General features: G+C 40.8%; 1 long non-coding RNA gene across 2 annotated transcripts in view; it reads right to left on the minus strand.

Moving 5' to 3' along the window:
* Nucleotides 1–1,560: 1,560 nt before the first annotated feature.
* Nucleotides 1,561–21,320, minus strand: part of LOC120314495 — a 29,661-nt gene continuing 9,901 nt past the window's right edge. The window contains exons 7-11 of one of the 2 annotated variants that reach the window (XR_005558459.1): nt 13,413–13,445; nt 12,760–12,819; nt 10,929–11,821; nt 9,842–9,973; nt 1,561–1,695 (exon numbers count right to left, since the gene is read on the minus strand). This is a non-coding gene — a long non-coding RNA (uncharacterized LOC120314495). Of the gene's footprint in view, nt 1,696–9,841; nt 9,974–10,312; nt 10,638–10,928; nt 11,822–12,759; nt 12,820–13,412; nt 13,446–21,320 lie in introns of those variants that run through there. The other variant, XR_005558460.1, reaches the window with a different exon arrangement.

Genomic DNA, 21,320 nt, shown 5'->3' on the forward strand with positions numbered 1-21,320 from the left:
GCCAGTCATTTTCTCTCAGCCCTAGGAAGAGGCAATGGCAAGCCCCTTCTGAAAACCTAGCAAAAAAGCTATAGGACTTGTCTAGGAAGTCTGTGAGAATTGGATATGATTGAACGAAAGAAAAAGGAATAGAAGTTGAAACTGAAGTTGAAGTGATGAATGGTCATTCGTTTTGAATCAACTAAGAGAAGTCAGATTAGGTTATATCAATTTATCAACCTCTCAATGTACAGGAGTATAATCATTATGACTTTATAAATCTTGATTAAACAAACCCAGTAATTTTTTTTCAACAAATCTTCTGGAATCCAATAATATTGGACTTGCAGTTCTTGTTCAGAGAGGAGGCAGTTGTGGTTTATAATGAAAAGGGCTTTTGCACATCTCCATCTGCTGTGAAAATTGTGGCTGTTCCTGAATGAGAAGGCTTTAGTAGTTTAAACAGAAGAAGGAATAGAGGGAACACGATATTAGTGTTCCAGTATCTAAGAGGCTGCTGCAAAGAAGAGGAGATCAACTGGAGATTGGACAACAATTTGTCTGAAATGGTATAGGGTTTCCTGCTTGAGCAGAGGATTAAAAGACCTCCTCCAAGGTGTCAAGGTAATTGTAATTTAGTAGCTGACTGGCAAAGCAGAGTATTTTGGGGTGGTGTCCCTTTAAGAGACTGTACCTGAGGAAAATGACAGTTGGAACCTTGCACTTCACTTGAACCATTTGAATATAACTGACCTCCTTGTATGATGTATGCTCCCTGAATGTTGTTGTTTCATGTTGTCTATTAAACCACAGTTATTTTGATAAACCACTGTCAGATGTTTGTGAGCCTATGTTGTCACAAGAAGAAAACAAGAAAAAGGCTGCAATAATTTATATTTTAAACAACACAAGGTCCCTCCCAACTGTTGTTCTGTTATTCTATTCTGTTCCACAAAGCAGCTTCTGTGTTAAAGTTTGAGAAATAAAAATGCATAGTGGAACTGGGAATAGTATGAGGGATGTAGTTTGTTACATACGGAATGCAGAAAAAAATCAGTTGAGAAACAACCTTATCAAAATGGATAAAATCATATATAGAGTAGAAGTAGACAGGGAGAAATTTTTCACATTGTCTGAAAACTTTAGGACCAGTAGTCATCCAAGGAAACTACCTGAACTTGAAGAGATCAAGAAAAAGAAAGTACTTCACACTGTGTATAATTAATCTATGGAGTTGATTACCACAAAACATGGCGATGGCCACTAACTTGAATGCCTTTAAAAGGGATTGGATAGATTCGTGGAATGTTAGTTTAAAAACTATAAAGTTGGAAGACCCAATTTTATCTCTGCGTTGGGGACAATTTGATTCCAAATACCAATTTTAGGTGAACGGTAGTGGGAGCATCCTAGAGGTGTTTCATTAACCACTCCAAGATACAAAACGTTGCACTAGAACGGATCTTATCCTTCTCTAGCAAGACTATGCTTATGTTTATCCAATCTATCCAATCTACAGGGCTTATTAAAATTATGAAAAGTGCTGGTGATTTTGGGCTGGTCTTTCTCAGTCCAACTCACCTCAAGGGTTGTTGTGGGAAAAATAAGAAGCAGGAATATTGGGTATGTTTGCCATCTTGAGTTATACATGAAAAGGTAGGGTCAAAATGGTGATGATGATGATGATGATGATGATGATGATTCTTGTCTCAGACCCTACAGACAAACAGCACACAATCATTGAGCAAAACATGGGAACTCAGTTTATATGAACTTGAAAGAACACTTTAGGTACTATAGTTACTTTCTTCTCCATCTTTGTATAGTGGTAACAATTTGTATCATTGTATTGTTTTAGTGTGAATGTGATCTTCCACACCACAAATTTTACCTGAAGAAATTACCATGTTTCCCCTAAAAGAAGACAACCCAGAAAATAAGCCCTACCATGATTTTTTAACATGTGCCTAACATAACCTTTACCCCAAAATATGCCCTAGTTAAGATTCAGAATGTATAAGTTATGTGCTTCAGATGGGCAGTTACATAAATTTAATAAATATATGCATACATACCATCCCTAATCTGAGGAATTTGTCTCTGGCATCAGAATTGTGCCTCAGTGCCTGTTTTCTTGAATATTAGTGTTTACTTGACTTTGATTATGTCTCTGTCTGTTATTTCATTTTTGATGTGTGCTGTTGTGCCCACTTTAAAAAAATGACAATAAAGGTTATCTTATCTTACTTTATTTGCTTCTGTTGAGCTTCAATTGTTGCTCTGGCTTTTGAGTCTGATATGACTCAAACTATATTACATTTCAGGACACTCATAGGGATAGCATTTTATTGTGTAAGATAGATGAGCTTATTAAATGCATGCCTTTTTATAAAGACAATGCAACACTTGAAAGAGAACATAAGTTAAAATGCTAAGCAGTATAAAAAATAAAGGGGAATGGGCTATACCTTACCATTAGGTTCTGGGAAATGTCTATCAGATAGTGAGTTATATTCTTCCCCTGTAATTAGCACTTTGCCTCCAACAGGGAAAATGCAAGTCTTTGAACTTACTCCTTTCTGGAATGCCCAGAATTAAGAAACAGTAGTAAAGATTTTCTTTTTAAAAAAACAAAACAAAACAAAACACAAAAGCACCTTTGACTTATGAAGGGGCTCCTAAAAATGAATGAGAGAATGTGAACAACACTTAAATTTCAAAATCCAGAATAGGAGGTAAATAAATGCTCTAAGTAATTTTTTTAAAACTGCATTTTCTCTTCCAATAGGATTCTAGGATCCTCCTGGAAGATAGGATCATTTATTAAACATTAATATAATAGTATGTGTAAAACAAAATAAATTAGACAAGTATGTATAACATTTAATATACATTAAATATGAAATCAAGTAATAGAATTAAATTTTTTGGGGTATGGTACAGATTTTTTTCTTAAAAGTAAATGATGATGGAGGGCATCTCTGATACAATATTCTAAGACTTTCTCCTGATCAATCCCATTAATTTAAAAGCTAGGCAATGATGGGGCCAGAATGCAACTCTGCTTAATGCTTTGAAAGTGAAAATAGGGCTCATCAGGTTGTGCAAGCATTTCCCGTGAGTAAAGGTATTTTTGTTTAACATTATCAGCTGTAAGAAGACACTATCAATAAATGAGTCTGATTTTCTCCATAGCCTCTCTAGGAAAAGTGATTTATTAGATTATATATTTCAAGTCTCACTAAATGAAATTTCTATTGTTCTCTTTCCCCTCCCCACATCCCCCCCCAGCCCACAAACCAATCTCCATTCTTCAACATGCTAACCATGTCACATCATTGGTGTCCCAGATTGGTGGAATGAGTTAGCAAAGCACCTCAATTCCCATTTTATCAATGTGTAAATTAGTATTTTATTTTACATATCTGCCTATAATATGCTCCAGGGGTTACAATGTGCCCAGTGGCTCAGAAAGTATACTCATTTACTAGTTTTGCATCTCAGAATAGAACCCAACAAATCAGCAGTGCTAAGCAGTGCTTAGAACTGTAAGGACCCACCCCACTTTGCATCTTAAGAAGACAGAACTCTTGGAATAATTCTTCCAACAGGAATCCTTTATTAAGAAAAATGGTTGCAGGCATGCTAGACAGGACTTGGGGTTCAAGCTCTCCCATTCAAGGTTTTAAGGGGTTCCCCAGTAGTCCCACCCAATCAACCCCCCTTCCAGTGATAGTTTCAAGTATCACAATTCCACCCCCTTTCCTCTTTCTTCCGTCTGGATGGAGACTTCAGATAACTACATGAAAGGCAAATACCCTTCTTTGGTATGCTAACGCTTGAGGTTACAATAAACACACATTCAGCATTAAGCTCTTTGAAGTGTACTGAAGGAAGTGAGGGCCATAAAGCCCCTTTGTTCTCCCCCTTCTCTCCCTCTTATGGCAGAATCCAGAGAAGGCAGAATTGGGAGTTTCTATATTTGATAATTAAAGATGAAATATAATTGGATTCTGACATCCGGCCCCTCTTATAAATAAGAGAGATCCACCTGAAAGAAAACACAAGTATAAAATTTAGTCAGGCTTGTTAGGATACTCTGTGTGAAACTTCTTCAATAGCTTCGGGGCTCTGACATGACATTTATGGACCCACTCATTTTGTGAGGGAGGTAGGTGTTTCCAGGCAACTAGGTACTGAGTTGCCCCATGATATCTCCTAGAATCAAGGATTTCCTTTCTTTCGAAGTGTTGTTCACCCTCCACCATGAGTGGAGGTGGTGGTGGGGGGATTTTTGGCCGTAGATGTGACTGATGCTCTCTTTTCCGCAAGCTGCAATGAAAAATTGGGTGTATTTGCCTGAGGTTTTTGGGTAATTCTAATTCTACTGTTACTGGATTTATGATTCTTTTAATTGGAAAAGGTCCTATATATTTTGGTCCCAGTTTTTTACAGGGCTGTAGGGACTTTAGGTATTTTGTAGATAAGTACACCATTTCTCCTATAATGAATGGTGTAGGCTCAACACTTTTTTTATCAGCTTGTGTTTTGTATGCTTGCCTAGCTTCATCTAGTGCTTTTCTGACTATTGGCCAGGTGTTTTGTAATTTCTCCATCCATTCTTTCAGCGAAGAGATCGTTGGTTCGTTTGGGGTTAATTCTGGCATGGGGTTGAAACTTTGACCGGTGGCTATTTGAAAAGGAGTGTAACCTGTGCTGGAGTGGACTGCATTATTGTAGGCAACTTCTGCAAAAGGAAGTAAGTCCGTCCAATCACTCTGTTGGAAATTTAAAAAGCATCTCAAATATTGCTCAAGTACTGAATGGCACCGTTCCGTTTGTCCATCTGTCTGAGGGTGATGGCTAGATGTCAGTCCCTGAGTGGTCCCTAAGAGAGATAAAAATTCCTTCCAAAATGCAGACGTAAAATGCACTCCCCTATCAGAGATGATGCGTTGGGGTGCCCCGTGCAATCTGTAAATGTGCTGGATGAAAAGTCTTGCTAAGGCCTTTGCAGTGGGACTCTTTTGGCAAGGGATAAAGTGCACCTGTTTGGAAAACAAGTCCGTGACTGTCCAGATAACAGTATTCCCATTGCTTTCTGGCAATTCCCCTATAAAATCCATGGCTATTTCCCTCCAGGGGGCTGAGGGACTTGCCACTGGTTGTAATAGCCCTGGCGATTTCCCTTGCAACCTCTTTGCTGATGCACAGGTTGGGCAGCTGGCAACATAACTTTCTATGTCCTTTTTTATTGATGGCCACCAAAATTGCCGTTTAATTAAGTGTAAAGTTTTTACAAATCCAAAATGCCCTGCTGATTTTGTGTCATGGCAAAGGTGCATGAAAGTTAGTCTTTGAGTTGTTGGTATATATAACTTTTCCCCTACCCAAGGCAACCTGTCTCTCATTGTGCACACATTTTTGTTTTTCTGGAACCATTCATCTGTTTCCAAACTTTTTCTGAATTCAATCCCAGTTTGGCTGTCCAGTTGTGGTTTTATTTTGGCTTGGGTTCTTGTGGTTACTGGTGCTGCCAGTTGTGACTCTGCCATTATTGGTCTAGAGTCTGTGGTTCGTGCGCTGTTATATTGGGGCATGCGAGATAGTGCATCTGCCAGGAAGTTCTTTCTTCCTGGTAAATGTTTGAGCTTAAATTGGAATTGGTGAAAATGCTGGGACCAGCGGGCTTGTTTGGGATTGAGTTTCCTGGAAGTTTTCAGGGCTTCTAAATTTTTGTGATCAGTCCACACCTGGAAGGGGATTTTGTTGCCTTCCAGGAACTGTCGCCACGTGAGTAATGCCCAACGTATCCCATAAGCCTCCTTCTCCCATACGGGCCAGCGCTGTTCTGTTTCCGTGAGTTTCTTGGATGTATATGCACAGGGTTGCAATACTGCATCATCATTTTCTTGTAATAGCACAGCCCCCACTGCCACATCACTTGCATCTGCCTGTATTATGAAGGGCTTGTCCATGTCTGGGTGCCTTAGTACTGGTTCGGCAGAAAAAAGTCTCTTTAGTCTCTCAAACGCTGCTTGGCACTCCATTGTCCATGTTAGTGGCTGGCTAGGTTTTACTGAGGATGCTCCCTTCGTTTTTAGTAAGTTAGTGAGGGGCAAGGCTATCTGGGCAAATGAGGGGATGAATTGGCGGTAAAAATTTGCAAAGCCCAGGAAACTTTGTAGTTGCTTTCTTGTGCGGGGTGGTGCCCAATCTAGTACTGCTTTGACCTTCTCTGGGTCCATTTCAATGCCCTGTGGGGATATGCGATAGCCTAGGTAGTCTATCCTTTCCTGGTGGAATTCGCATTTTGAGAGTTTGGCATATAGGTGAGCGGCTCGCAGCTTCTTTAAAACCGCTCTGACAAGTTTGACGTGTTCTTCTTTTGTTTCGGTAAAGATAAGAATGTCGTCCAAGTAAACAAGGACCCCCTTAAACAGGTGCTCCCTTAGAACGTCATTGATTAATTGCATAAAGACTGCAGGGCCCCCTTGTAATCCAAATGGCAAGACTTTGAATTGATAGCACCCCATGGGGCAGTTAAATGCAGTCTTCCATTCGTCCCCTTCCTTGATTCTCACGCGATAGTAAGCTTCCCTTAGGTCTAGTTTAGAAAAAAATTTCCCTTTCGATAGGTGTGACAGCATGTCTTTCATGAGGGGCAGCGGGTATAGGTTGCTTTCACTGATTGTATTCAGGGCCCTATAATCCACGCATAAACGTAAAGAGCCATCCTTCTTCTCTCTAAAAAGGACCGGGGCAGCCACTTTAGGCTTGGCTGGCTCAATGAAACCTCTCTCCAGGTTTTTTTTTATAAATCTTTCCATTTCCTCCTTCTCCTTTGGGCTCATGGAGTATAATCTGGGCTTCGGGAGTTTTGCCCCAGGCTTGAATTCAATGGTACAGTCTGTGGGTCGGTGGGGGGGAAGCTCATTCGCCCTCTCCTCACTGAAGACTTCAGCAAGGTCCCTATATTCCTCTGGTATTTCTGTTAATCTTTTTTCCTCTCCTATGGATGCTTTTTCTATTCTTGATTCTGGTAGCCTCCCTTGGGGTTTTAAGTCCATAGGGTCCCCCTTCGGGAATTTGATTTCTGTCGTCCTCCAATTTACCCAGGGGTTCCATTTTTTCAACCATTCCATCCCTAGAATCATTGGGCATTCCATACCTGGGGTCACCACAAACGTTAAGTCCTCTTCATGGTTGCCCAGGGAGAGATGTATTGGCAAAGTGGCTAGGGTAGCTGGCACCCCCCCTGCTATGGATCCATCTAGCTGGCCAAATGAGATTGGTTGTTCCAGTCTCCTGGATGGGATGCCCAGATTCCCCACTAGTGTTGGGCTAATGAGGCAGCGGGTGCAGCCAGAGTCTATTAAGGCTTTCACCTTCACAGCTTCGGGCATGGGGGGGATTAATATAGTCACTGTTTTGAAGATGGGTGTGATGCGTCCACTTACCAGGGGTTCGCCCTCCGAGCTGTCATCTGAGGCATCCACCGGCCCTGTGGTGTAGGCTGGAGTTCTTTCCCCTTGGTGAGCAGAGGTGGGGGTTTCTGCAATTTCCATCATTCTCATGGCTGTTTCTTTTGGCTTAGCTGAATACTTTCCGGGTTTGTTGATTGGGGATCTGTCTGGGTTGTGCTGGGGGGCCTTTGAGCGGCATTCTACAGCTCGATGCCCTTCTCTTCCGCACTTGAAACACCCCATTTGCTTCTTGGCTGTATCCGATGATTTCACCGGTTGGTGTGTCAGCTCAGGCGGGGGGCGGCTCCATTGTTTTCCTCGGCGGTGCCTCTTCAATATGTCGATCTCTGCTTCCTCTGCCAAGACGTACCATTCCTCAAGTCGATGTGGGTCCCCTCGGGGCAGGCAAGCATCATATAGATCATAGTTTAGTCCATCTTTGAAATGGCCAAGGAGGATGTCTTCTGGCCAATTCAGTTTGCTGGCAATGGCCCGGAATTCTTGTGTATACTCAGCCACTGGGCGTTTGCCTTGCCTCATCGTTGTTATTCTTTCACGGACTTTGCGATCAGCCAGGGGGTCTTCAAATCGTCTTCTCAAAGAGGACATGAAACGGTTGAAGTTACTGAGTTCTGGGGCATTGGAGTCATGCAAGTTCACTACCCAATCCGCAGCTGGTCCATCCAGGGCAGATTGCACGATCCGGATGCGGGCTTTGTCGCTGGGAATGTCCTGCCCATATTCCTCCATGTAGCTGAGGACTTGGGTTAGGAAAAACCCCAAGCGTGTTGGCTCCCCTTTGAATTTCACCTCCAACGGTGGACGTCTTGGAATGGATCGGTGCCTCTGTTGTGGGTGGTAGTGTCTTCCGTCCAGATTGCCATCTGTGGTCCGGTAGGGGGTGGGGCTCCTGGATCAGTAGATGTCCCTGGGGTTGCAGGTTCCACGTCCCCCTCGGTGTCTCTCCCTTTGTGGCTCCAGGAACTGGGGCGGCCGTAGGGCTCAGTATTCTCCTCTCCTAGGGAGCTGAGAGTTCTCTTCATCAGGTCAATAGCTTTCTCTAGGATCCAGTCTGAGTACGGTGCCCAGCTTCCTCCCTCTTCACTTGCGTGCAGGGATTTCTCCATCTCCTGCTTCCATTCTGGTTGCTTGGTCCCCCATCTCAGGGTCATCTTTCTTGATTCCTTTCTCCACTCACTTTTCTTTCCAATGTCCATCGACCAGCGAGGCTTGTGGTCCTGTGTCTCCACCACTTCTTCTCCTGAGGAATCTGGCCTCTCGGATCCCAACATCTGGCAAGGTTCCAACTGGGTCAGCGGCTCTCTTCCCAGGGAGTTTTCCCCCTCTCTTGCTCCATTGTCTGACATGGTAAATTTTTGCAAAATCCCCCGGCAAGGGTCTTCCTTCCAGGTGGATTAATTTTGCAAGTCCTGTCTAATGTAAGGACCCACACCACTTTGCATCTTAAGAAGACAGAACTCTTGGAATAATTCTTCCAACAGGAATCCTTTATTAAGAGAAAATGGTTGCAGGCATGCTAGACAGGACTTGGGGTTCAAGCTCTCCCATTCAAGGTTTTAAGGGGTTCCCCAGTAGTCCCACCCAATCAACCCCCCTTCCAGTGATAGTTTCAAATATCACAATTCCACCCCCTTTCTTCTTTCTTCCGTCTGAATGGAGACTTCAGGTAACTACATGAAAGGCAAGTACCCTGCTTTGTTATGATAAGGTCCTCTAGTGCTAACGCTTTGATGTTACAATAAACACACATTCAGCATTCAGCTCTTGGAAGTGTACTGAAGGAAGTGAGGGCCATAAAGCCCCTTTGTTCTCCCCCTTCTCTCCCTCTTATGGCAGAATCCAGAGAAGGCAGAATTGGGAGTTTCTATATTTGATAATTAAAGATGAAATATAATTGGATTCTGACATTGAGTAAAGGTATTTTTGTTTAACATTATCAGCTGTAAGAAGACACTATCAATAAATGAATCTGATTTTCTCCATAGCCTCTCTAGGAAAAGTGATTTATTAGATTATATATTTCAAGTCTCACTAAATGAAATTTCTATTGTTCTCTTTCCCCTCCCCACATCCCCCCCCCAGCCCACAAACCAATCTCCATTCTTCAACATGCTAAGCATGTCACGTCATTGGTGTCCCAGATTGGTGGAATGAGTTAGCAAAACACCTCAATTCCCATTTTATCAATGTGTAAATTAGTATTTTATTTTACATATCTGCCTATAATATGCTCCAGGGGTTACAATGTGCCCAGTGGCTCAGAAAGTATACTCATTTACTAGTTTTGCATCTCAGAATAGAACCCAACAAATCAGCAGTGCTAAGCAGTGCTTAGAACTTAACTTGCCTCAGAACTTAATAACTGAAGAGTTTACCTCTTTGCTTTCAAAGCTTTCCACGGTTTAATTATTTTTAATTACTGTGTATCTCTCTTTACATTTCTTCAGGTCTTCAGCAAAATGTGACACCTCTCCTTCATAAAGCACCATGCTGGATGATCCAGGCAGCTATGGAAAAATGATGCCAAAAAACAGAATGAACTTCTTTTCTTTTGTAAAGTGGGCGAAAGGGTCTAGCATCTTGGAAAGATTAGTGTGGAACTTCAGAGCACTGATATGAACGTATGAGATTTTTCATGTTACTACAACAAGATTGTACTGTATCTGAGCCCTGTACCCTCAAATTCAGCTTTCAGATGAGCCCTGAATATTCTGCTTTCAATAGTCACCAGAGAGGAAAGGGGCTTGGAAACAATTAGCTTGTTAGTTAATTCGTTACATTTTTTAGCCATCCAACTCCAATGGATTCTTGTACTGGTTCACAATGAAGCCTGTTTCTAAATGTTTTCATTTTCTCTAGCCTAAAGTACATAGTGATACTTTTTGCACAGGAATCTAGGTATTTTCACCATTCCTCTGGTGTCAAATCATATGTTTCTGGCACTGTAACTTCCGTATGATTTACAGATATCTCCAGCCAATTATCCACATCCCCCAGGAATGCTTCAGGATGTTCCTTCTGAAACTTGATCCAGGAATTTACAAGCCAAGTTGTCAGGCACATACTAGGTCCTGGTTGGTTCTGTATATCACCATACCCTCTGTGTTGCACCATGCTGTCAAGCTGGACACATGACCACGGAAACACCTCCAGGAAACACCGGCTCTTTGCCTTAACAAATGGAGATGAGCAACGTCACTTAAAGTCGGCCACAACTAGTGGGGGAAAACCTGCAGGGACACCTTCCTTCCCCGGAATTCACTGCATGCAAACGGAATTCACTGCATGCAAACGTATGCTGTGCCCTCTTCCTTTCCAGTTCCCCCTTGAAGAAAACCTGCTACCCAGTACTAGAAGCAAAGCAATTTTCTTTTTGGTTCAATGTATAAGATATAGAAAGAGAAAAAAGCAGAATATTTAGTCCACCCTGAATATAATTATTTATATTGGCTCTTCACATACCTGTTTTCTGTGAGAAAGGATTCATTTGAAAACATGTATTTTTTTCCTGGATATTTCAGGATCTTTGTTTCCTATCATCTTTTGAAGTATTTCCTCCTGCAGGCTGTGTCTAGATGCTTCCAATCCCTCCTCCAAATTTAGATGGGATGTTTCTGGCTCTTCTTCATGGAGGTGATTTATGGCTATTTGAAGCTACTTTTTCCACATACTTTAGATGCTGCAGGATTGCTGAACCCCTTGCAGGTTTTTGAAGGATTGCTGAAGTGAGAGGCTTACTAAAGATCCTGGAATCCATTATACTCTCCACGCATCCTTCAGAATGTTGATTTGTTTAATGATTTTTCAAGCCTTCTTAGGCTACTTTGAGATTTGCTTCAGAATTCAATAGATTTTGAATGGCTTTAACAGATGCTTCAAGGCATTCCTCTTGTGTCAAAGCACATGTTTTTGGCCTGCTTACTTCCATGTGTTTTAGGGATATCTCCAGCCAATTAGCCACATCCCCGAGGAATGCTTCAGGATGTTCTTTCTCAAACTTGATCCAGGAATTTACAAGCCATGTTCTCAGGGAGACACTAGGTCCTGGTTGGTACGACTTTTCATTAAGGCTTTTACAACATTTTTGCAGCCACTGCAATACATTTCGCCTGGATTCTTTTGTCGTTTTAGTTTTTAGGTTCTGCAGACAGGCTTTAAGCCATTGTTTATTGAGTTCATGTCTGTCCCGATGACGTTTCATCTTTTCAAGAGGTTCTTGCGTGTTTTCTACTATTGTACTATCCACAGTTCTTTGCCAGAGACTCATGAAGCCTCTGTTGAAATCTCTACTGCTTGATGACCCCACCTGGTTCCTGTGTATCAGTGGCAAGCTGTTGTTCCTCGGTGGTTTCTCTCTAGAAAAATCAAAACGTTACATATGAATAGTCTTAGTTATCAGTAATGGGAACTGCTTCGATGTCAGGAAACTCTTATTCCAAACGTATATCAATATTTTTGGGTGGTGGGGGGAGAGATGTTAAAGGTCCTTTCCTATACATACCTTTTGAAAAATCCCACTCACTTCCATAAGACTTACTTTTAGATTTGTTTATGTAGGATTAAATGTATAATGAGCCATAATTCATAAATTTTCAATCTTTTAGTGTTGGTGTGGGAGGGGGATATTACTTTGAAAACTTGATCAATAACTGAAGAGTGTTACATGTAACATTTAGCTAATAATATTTAGTTACATTGTCCTAAAACTTCCATTGAAAAGGCGCAAAAGCTTCCCCTGGCCTTAGATCCGGGCCACGGAGCCCTGCAAAAGCTTTTTGGAGTCCAGATCAGGCAGTGGGAGAGGGCATAAAAGCCTCCCACAACCTTAGATCTGGGCCCCAGTGGCCTGGAAAAGGCCTCCGGAGCCCCAATCCAGCCTCTGGAGACACACAGAAGTGTTTCCCGGCTTCAGTTCTGTTCTGTTGCAGAGAACATAGGCCTAAAGTACCACGAGATCACAAGACATCAGTAGTGTGAGATCTCGCCCCACTGAACTCGTGTGATATTGCGTTACCTTAGGCCTCCATTCTCTGCAAATGCAACAAAGGCCTGGAGCAGCCAAGAAAGTGAAGGATCTCGATCTTCGCAGGATGAGTATTGAAGGGCTGGTGCCTAGGGAGACTCGGACTGGGGTAGGGAAGGAGGGAATAACCAGGGTGAATATTGCAAAGCCACTGCGGTTACTTGTAAGGGTGAACTACTGCTGTGGTTCTGCAATATTTGTAACTAGTTCTGGGTGCACTATATTTTCGTTGTTAATGTAGTATACTGGCTACAATTATACATTACATACTTCCAGACGCCTCAGCTCTTCAAATTTGTTTTCCAGTCTTGGAAATTTCACTTTTTCTTCCTGAAACATTGACAAAATATTCTATTTTTAAAAAGACAAAAAAAACTGATAGTATCTTTTTTTTTTCTAAAAACAACTTTATCCAAGTTGGAGATTAGTAACTTGGTCTATTAAACCAATATTCACAATGACTTAAGCTAGATCTGCAGATTCAACCAACTTACATGGCTGCCCTACATGCAATAGAAACTCCAGGTGTCTCTCTTTGCTTTCCTTCCATTTGTCTGTGTTTAATTCTTAGGGCCTGGCTGGACAAATCCCTGCAGTTTTCTTGGCAGGGTTTTTCAGCAGTGCTTTGGCATTGCTAACTTTCTAGGATTGAATGTGACTGGCCCAAGGTCATCTAGCTGGCTTGTACCTGAAGTGGGATGAGAACACCTGGTTTCTAACCTCATACACTAACCACGATACCAAACTGGCTTTCTTGGGTAGATAACGTAAGTTAAAAATGTATTACAAAAATACACCACAGAAGAAAAAGCTATAATGGCAACTGAGGACAAATATAAACCACCATCCATCCATCCACCTAATCATCCATCTCTGTATCTATTTAAACTTTCTATAGGACTCAAGTGTTTTCTCCTACCTACCTTCTCCTGCATTCCATTGTCAAAAGTTGTTAACTAGAAAATAAAGATAAAGATTAACGTTACAGTGCGTAATAGTTTTTACATTTTCTTTTTTTTAACATTTTATTGGATTTTATATAGGTAGGAAAGGAATGGGGTCAATAAGGAAGGGGAGGGAAGGAGATAGGGGATTTGGAATAGGATAAAGATAAGTACCATAGTGGGGACAACCTCCAACAATAAGTTTGTGCTTTAACAAATAAGCGACCGTCCGGGTCTAAGTGTTGAATAAACATAGTTGATATCATAGTCAACAATTATAAAAATAATTATAAAATAAGATTAACTATAACCATATTACTAAAAGTTAATAGATAAACCAAATTTCTCTAAGTAGATAAACATAGTTAAAATCTCAAGTAGCCATAATTATCACCGTTAATAAAATCTCCACTAATCATATTCGTCACCTTCGTATTTAAAAAAACAAAACACTAAACACTAAAAATCAAAATGTTGTTAGCCCTAAACCACTAAAGCTTAATAGAAATCCTATCATTTATTCTATAGTTTAAGGTCTTTTTAGATTTTAACGTGTCTCTAGCCATTGATACAATTTTTCCCAAGTTTTAAAATACAGTAAATTGAATCATCTTTCACTTTGATCTCCAATGTTAATCTATCCATTTCTGCACAATCTAGGATTTTAGTAATTATAGTCTGATTAGATGGTAGGTTTTCATTGTTCCAAAATTGGGCAAAAACAATTCTAGCAGCTGTTAAAACATGTAATATTAAATAATCATTCTCTTTACCATAATTAGGTTTTAATATTCCTAACAAAAATAATTCCAGTTTAAATTCTATCTGTATTTTCATCATCTTTTCTAGCCATCTATGAATCTTAAGCCAATATTTCTTTGCATTAGGGCATGTCCACCAGACATGATAGTAAGTACCTGGCTGTTGTTTACATTTCCAACAAGTATTCGATACATTTTTAAACATTTTCGCTAATCGAATTGGTGTCATATGCCATCTATAAAACATCTTATATAAATTTTCTTTGTATGTTGCTGCCTTAGTAAGCCTAATATTTTTGTCCCAGAGTTTTTGCCAGTCTTCCAATTCAATTGAGTATCCACAGTTCTTTGCCCATACTATCATTGTTTCTTTAACTTGTTCTTCTTCCATCTTCCAATTTAGCAGAAATTTATAAAGTTTCTTAATCAAATTCTCATCTGTTTTTAACAGAATTTTATCCAGTGGAGTCTGTTCTTTATAAAACCTCATTGATTTTGTATCTCTTTCATATCTTGTTTGGATTTGCAAATAGGACCACCATGTTAAATCTATACCTTGTTGTTACCTTGCCTGTCTTTAAGTTTCCCATCTTTATCCAAAATATCTTTATAACTAACCAGTTTGTCATAATTAATCAAGTTTGGATAGGCGAATGCTTCCATTGTTGAAAGCCACTCAGGTATTTTCATATACATTTTATGTCTGATTTTCTCCCATTCTGAAAATAGCACATTCCTTATGGCATGGTTTTGAAAGTATTTATGTGCTTTAGATTTCTCATACCATAAGAAAGCATGCCAACCTAATTGAAGGTCGTATCCTTCTAAGTAAAGCAATCTTTTATTTCTCAATAAAATCCACTCTTTAATCCAAAGCAAAATGGCTACTTGATAATAAAATCTCCAATCCGGGAGTCCAAAGCTCCCTCTATCTTTAGATTCTTGTAAAAGTTTACATTTATTTCTTGCTTTCTTTCTTTGCCATATAAATGTTAATATTGTTGCATTTAAGTCATCAAAAAACTTCTTACTCAGTTTAGCAGGAACTGTTTGAAATAAAAAGATTAGTTTGGGTAAAATGTTCATCTGAACAGTCGCTATTCTTCCTAACAGTGATAGTTGAAGATTTTCCCACTTTTCCAAGTCTATTTTTATTTGTTTCATTAATCTCTCATCTTCTTTTAATTAATTTCTTTTCATTAATCTCTTATCTTCTTTTAATGTTGTATATTTTGCAGTTAGATAAATGCCAGATATTTCACTTTTTTAACTATTCAAGGATTTGTCATTTTAGCAAGTTGAGTTTTCTGTTTGTTAGATTTTTTGTTAATACTTTAGTCTTTTCCCTATTTATTTTCAATCCAGCCACCTCTCCAAATTTCTCAATTTTCTGTAAAAGTTTAAGAGCTGTTTCCAATGGCTCCTCTAGAATGAAAACCAAATCATCCGCAAAAGCCTGTAATTTATATTTCTGGTCTTTGATCTCCAATCCCTTAATTTCCGTGTCTTATCTGATGTTTCTAGCCAATACCTCTAATGTGAGAATAAATAACAAAGGGGACAGTGGACATCCCTGTCTAGTACCTTTTTTTAATATCAAAACCGTCTGTATAATATCCATTTAAAGTTCGTTTCTTATAAATTGCTTGAATTGCTTTAATAAAGTTCTCACCAAAATCCATTTCTTGAAGCTGTTGAATTGCCAATTTAGATTGCCAATTTAGACTGTCAAAAGCTTTTTGTACATCGAGAAATATAAGTACCATCTGGCTCCCTGGATGATTCTCGTAGTATTCCAAAATGTTTAAAATAATCCTCAAATTGTTTTTATTTGCCTTTTAGGAAGCAAACCATTTTAGTCTGAATGGATAAATTCAGTCAAAAAGTTTTTCATTCTTTCTGCCATTATTGCAGCAAAGATTTTATAATCCACATTTAGTAGCAATATTGGTCTATAATTTTTTACTTGTGTAGATTCAGTGTCTTCTTTAGGTATCAAAGTAATATTAGCTTCAGTCCATGAATCCGGTATTTTTGTCTGTGTAAAAGTTTCGTTTACATGTAAAGTTTCATTTACATTTTGTTTTGAAAATTAGAATGTATGTTTTGAGATACAATGACCAGAACACCAAATAATACTCTAAATGTATTTGCCTTCCAGTTCCTCTAATCTGAAAGATCCTTACTTCAATTGTTGCACAGCCAGGGCAATTTAAAATAACATTGGTCGCCCTTCAGGTCTTCTTGTTTGCGTTATTAAGGAGCTCATGGCAGTTTAGGGGAGATTTGGTATCCTCTTGCTTGAGATGTATGCTTTTTAGGCTGTGCTTTTCTTTAATTTACTTAAAGGAATACTAAAGCTTAAGGGCTCTTAATTTGCTGATGTGCTGATTGTGTCAGAATCCAAAAGGACCCATTTCCTGGACATCCGGTCGCTGCCCTCATCCTGCCCATCCAGTCCCAGGCTTCTGGTCTTCAGGAAGGGCCTGGATCACGGCTGTGTCATTCAGCCTGGGGGTCTGGGAGTAGAAGGGAGCCTTTTCAAGGCTTGTACTCAATGGGATATCTGCTCCTATTCTACTTGGCTAATTTTGGGAGATCTTTGGGAAGCTCTTTGGGAAGATCTTTGGCTGCCTCACAAACTTTTCTTCTGCCTTGGTCGGTTGCTGCACCTTTGTGCCTTTGCTGCTTTGGGCCCTGAATGATGCAGAGAGATGTCCTCTGCTTCCCTTCCTTTCTTCTTCAGTCTGGAGTCAAGGCAGGTGACTTAAAGTGTTTGTCTCCCTCTTTCCAGGAAGGCAGGCAGGTAAATGGGATTTACAAAGGGAGAGAGATTAGAGAGCAGGGTGGGGAGTTTAGTTTTACCGCCTCATGGGGGTGGGGGGGAGACCAAGAGGTCCTCCCAGTTTTTTGGGAACAGTCACAGAGAATCCCAGGGCTGGAGAGAACCTCAAAGGTCATACAATCCAACTTTGTGTTCTGCATCAATTACGCCCCTTGCTCTCAGCTCAAGGTCATTTATGCCCTGGTCATTTCCTGTTCAGACTACTACGTGGGGCTGCTGCCTCAAAAATCAAGCACCCCCAGTGGGTGCGGAACTGAAGACCTGTTCCCTGAATTTGGGTGAGAAAACAGTTTACAAATGACAAACCGTGTCCAAAATCTTATTTAAAAAATGCAGGGACTAGTCCAGGTGATTGCCAGGAGCGCAGGCTGACCTGAAGGTACCAAATGTAATACATACATACATACATACATACATACATACATACAAGCACGAAGCTGAAAACACCAGCCTGAAGATGACGAATGGGACTTCGTTGAAACGTCACCAAGATACTTCCAATTTTACGTGGGAGAAAACCCAAATAACCAAAGACCTACATATATATATATATATACATGGGAGACAATAAAACATAAAGGATTTAGAAGTATCAGTTATGGTAGGACCCAGCCAAGTGAAATAAGATAACATAAGATAGATAAGATAACCTTTATTGTCATTTTTTTACTGTGGGCACAACGGCACACATCAAAAATGGAATTTAGTTGCCTGCTCACAAAGTATAACACATACATGATGCACATCTAAACATACTATAAACAACATGTATAGACCCACATCTCTACATATATGTAGCAAATAAATATTAAATACTGTCCATCTTGAATATATAACGGAAGGAAGAAGCTTGAGGGTTCACAAGGTTAATGCTGTATGGATTGAAACTATGGCTGAATCTGGATGTTCTGCTATGGACACCACGAAGCCTCCTCCCAGAAGGTAACAAGGAAAACAGGTCATGAAGAGGATGCGTAGTGTCCCAGACAATCTTACAGACACTGCTCAAGTAACACTTCTGTGCTATGTCTAGGATGGGAGGGAGGGAACTGCCAAGGATCTTTTCAGCCATTTTCACCACTCTCTGCACCACCTTCCTGTCTGAAGCAGTGATGCTTCCAAGCCAGACTGTGATGCTGTATGACAGGATGCTCTCGATCGTCCCCCTGTAGAAAGTGGTCAGGACAGGGGAAGGAAGATGTGCTTTTCTCATGCGACATAGAAAATGCAGATGCTGCTGAGCCCACTTCACCAGTTTCTCACTATTGAGCGACCAAGTCAGCCCACTCATTAGCTGCACACCCAGAAATTTGAAACTGATTGTGCAAGAAGCAGTAGGAGACGTACAGGCTACAGCAGGAAGGCAAAGGACTGTCGAAGTGCCTAAAGCGGGGGAACACAACGGTGAAACAACAACAGCTAAAACAACTGGCAGCCCCAATCAGAACTCATGGACAATGAAGCCGAGAGGGGTGTGGCCAATAGGCAGAGTTTCTGTGGAACTTCAAGGCCCTTCCCTGCCCGCTCCACATACACCGTATTGCATACAACAGGGACGGTGACCACAATGGGCAGGAGAACCAGGTCCACTGGCGGGAGCGGGCCGGCTTGCGAGACTTTGCCAGTAAGAAGGGGAGTAGGCGGCGGGGCTCTGGCTCTGCTGCTGAGCGGCATGGAACGCGGCTGGAAAGGGAGGCTCTCGTAGCTGAAAAGGCCTTCTTCGCCTGGTTCCTCTTTGGGACTGAAAATCTCGGCCCCGCGGAGAAGTCCTTATTGGGGTGCTAAATGGGACAACACCCCCGCTCCCCTTTCTACCCGCCCACTTTCAGGCATCCCCTCCCCGTCTGGTTGGAGGCTGCCTTGCCTGGTCGCTCCTTTTCAGGCTACGAAAGAAAGCCAGTCTGTCGGCTACCCTCAGCGAAGGGCAGTCACGGTGTCAGTGGCCGCATGTATCCTATCTCCTGTGCTTGCCATTGCTGTGGCTTCCTTCGCCTCCCCGTGGCCTAAGGTGGTCAGAATCACTCCGTCCCTGTGCAAACACGATGGTTGCCCACAGGACTCTTGCCAGGGTGCAGATGCGCCCAGCTACTTCCTTCTGGGACTTTTTGGGTCTCGAACCTTCAATGCGAAGGGTTGCATTGTGTGTTCGTCGCTTTTGGCCCAGGGACAGCTCTTTTCTGAGAAGCACAAGTGGGGTGCTTGTTGCCGCCGTCTTTTTAGGACCAAAACAATGTTTTTAGTCGGCGGAAGGTGAAAGGAGGTGTATTTTGACGGGTGATAGATAACGTGTAGCACCGTATGCAGTGGCTTAGTCCCTTTGAAAGAGCTTTGGTTGCTAGGTATTGCTTCGTTTTTCAAGGGCATCCCTTGGGGACTTTGAACTCTCCGAGCTTCCAAAAATTCTCCGGGTTCACCAAGAGATGCTGCTTTTTGTCGGTAGGACAGATTGTGGGTTTCTAGGTTTGTCAAAAGAGTGCAGTTGGTTTGGTGATGACATCCCCCCTTTTTAAAGGCAGAACTTGACTTTTTGTTGTTGTTCCAAATGGTAAAACTCACTGCTTTAAGTTTAAACCAAATAAGATGGGAATTCTGTCATTCAGTTTCCAACATTTGAAAAAAGGTTAAGGATCTCTACACATTTTACTCCGCTAGCTCTTGCCAACTATAGCGGGCAGTGTTCATCTCCGTTTGAAGGCCATTGAGCCAGCGCTGTCTGCGTCTGAAGACATTTCCAGGGTTCTGGACATTGCAGAGTGCTGTTTCTCTTCCCACCGAAGTGGTGCCTATTTCTCTATTCGTATTTGCATGCTTTTGAACTGCTAGTTGGCAGGAGCTGGGGTGAGGATAGGATGAGGCTCTTGGGTCTCGAACCCTAGTTGCTGGCTTTCCGATTGACAAGCCTAGCGTCTTAACTGCTGAACCACTGCCCTGTTCCAGCAATATTCCAACATTGAAAATTGTAAAATTCAAAGTGTGGTTAAATGATGAGATTTTAAGATGCTTATGTTTACGATAGTATTAGTTTCATTGAATATTTGTTGACTTTGTCATAGGTTAATCTGGGGTCAAATGATAATATTTAGATAATATTTGATTGATAATTGGTCAGTATGCTTCAATGGTTAAAAGCAATGTTGTGGGGGGAAAAGATTTCATAAATTTTATTTATGAAACCTTACTTTCTTCTGTGAATAAAGTGCTGCCTATCCTACCTACATATGTTATAAATAGAATTTAATGTGGGTCGAAGCTCATTCTCTGAGCTTGTGGGTTGGTTTCAGAAGTTTCTTTACCAGATTAGGAGAACATGTCAAGGTAATTATAATTTAGTATCTGAACAGCAGAGGTGATGTATAGAGAATGAGTCAGCAGAGTATTTAGGGGGTGGTGTCCCTTTAAGAAATTGTACCTGAGGAGAATGACAGTTGGAACCTTGCACTCACTTGAACCATTTGAATATAATTCACTGCCTTGTATTCTGTATGCTCCCTGAATGTTGTTGTTTCATGTTGTATATTAAACCACAGTTATTTTGATAAACCCCGGTCAGATGTTTGCGATCCTGTGTAGTCACAACAAGAAAACAAGAACAAGGCTGCTATAATTTATAATTTTAAACAACAGAACGAAACTCCATCCTCATCCTACACCTGAGCTACAGATATTTGCCACCATTGCAGGAATTTAATGTATTAATAGTGCAATAATTATCTATGCTCTTCAGAGCCTGCATATTACCTATATGTGAATCACAGTTTTATGTATGCTTGTTTCAATTAGAGTCTATATGTATATAAGTGATATTTGCAAAAATAACCGGTAGACTTTTCAGAGGGTTGATAAAATTCCCTCTAAATTTCAAGGTTAGAGATACAGAAGATATCAAGATATAGAGTGTTCTAAAAATTTGTAATACGATTTGATTTGCTTCCAAAGAAAATGATCTGCTGCAGAATTATTTATCCAAAAAAGTGTTTTCACCAAAAAATAGAAAATAATTCATTTAGCCTGTCTTATAATAGTCAAAGAAACAATCAAAGAAATTAAGTACTGTACTAGAAGTAGAAGAGCAAGTTTGATGTAGTATTTAAGGCTTTAGTTAGAAACTGGGAGACTGTGAGTGCTGGTCCCATCTTGGGCATGAAGCAGCTGGATGACCTTTGGCCAGTCATTTTCTCTCAGCCCTAGGAAGAGGCAGTGGCAAGCCACTTCTGAAAACCTAGCAAAAAAGCTATAGGACTTGTCTAGGAAGTCTGTGAGAATTGGATATCATTGAACGAA

The sequence above is a fragment of the Crotalus tigris genome, unplaced genomic scaffold (genome assembly GCF_016545835.1).
Source record: "Crotalus tigris isolate CLP2741 ecotype Arizona unplaced genomic scaffold, ASM1654583v1 scf7180000018938.1368258, whole genome shotgun sequence".
Lineage (NCBI taxonomy): Eukaryota > Metazoa > Chordata > Lepidosauria > Squamata > Viperidae > Crotalus > Crotalus tigris.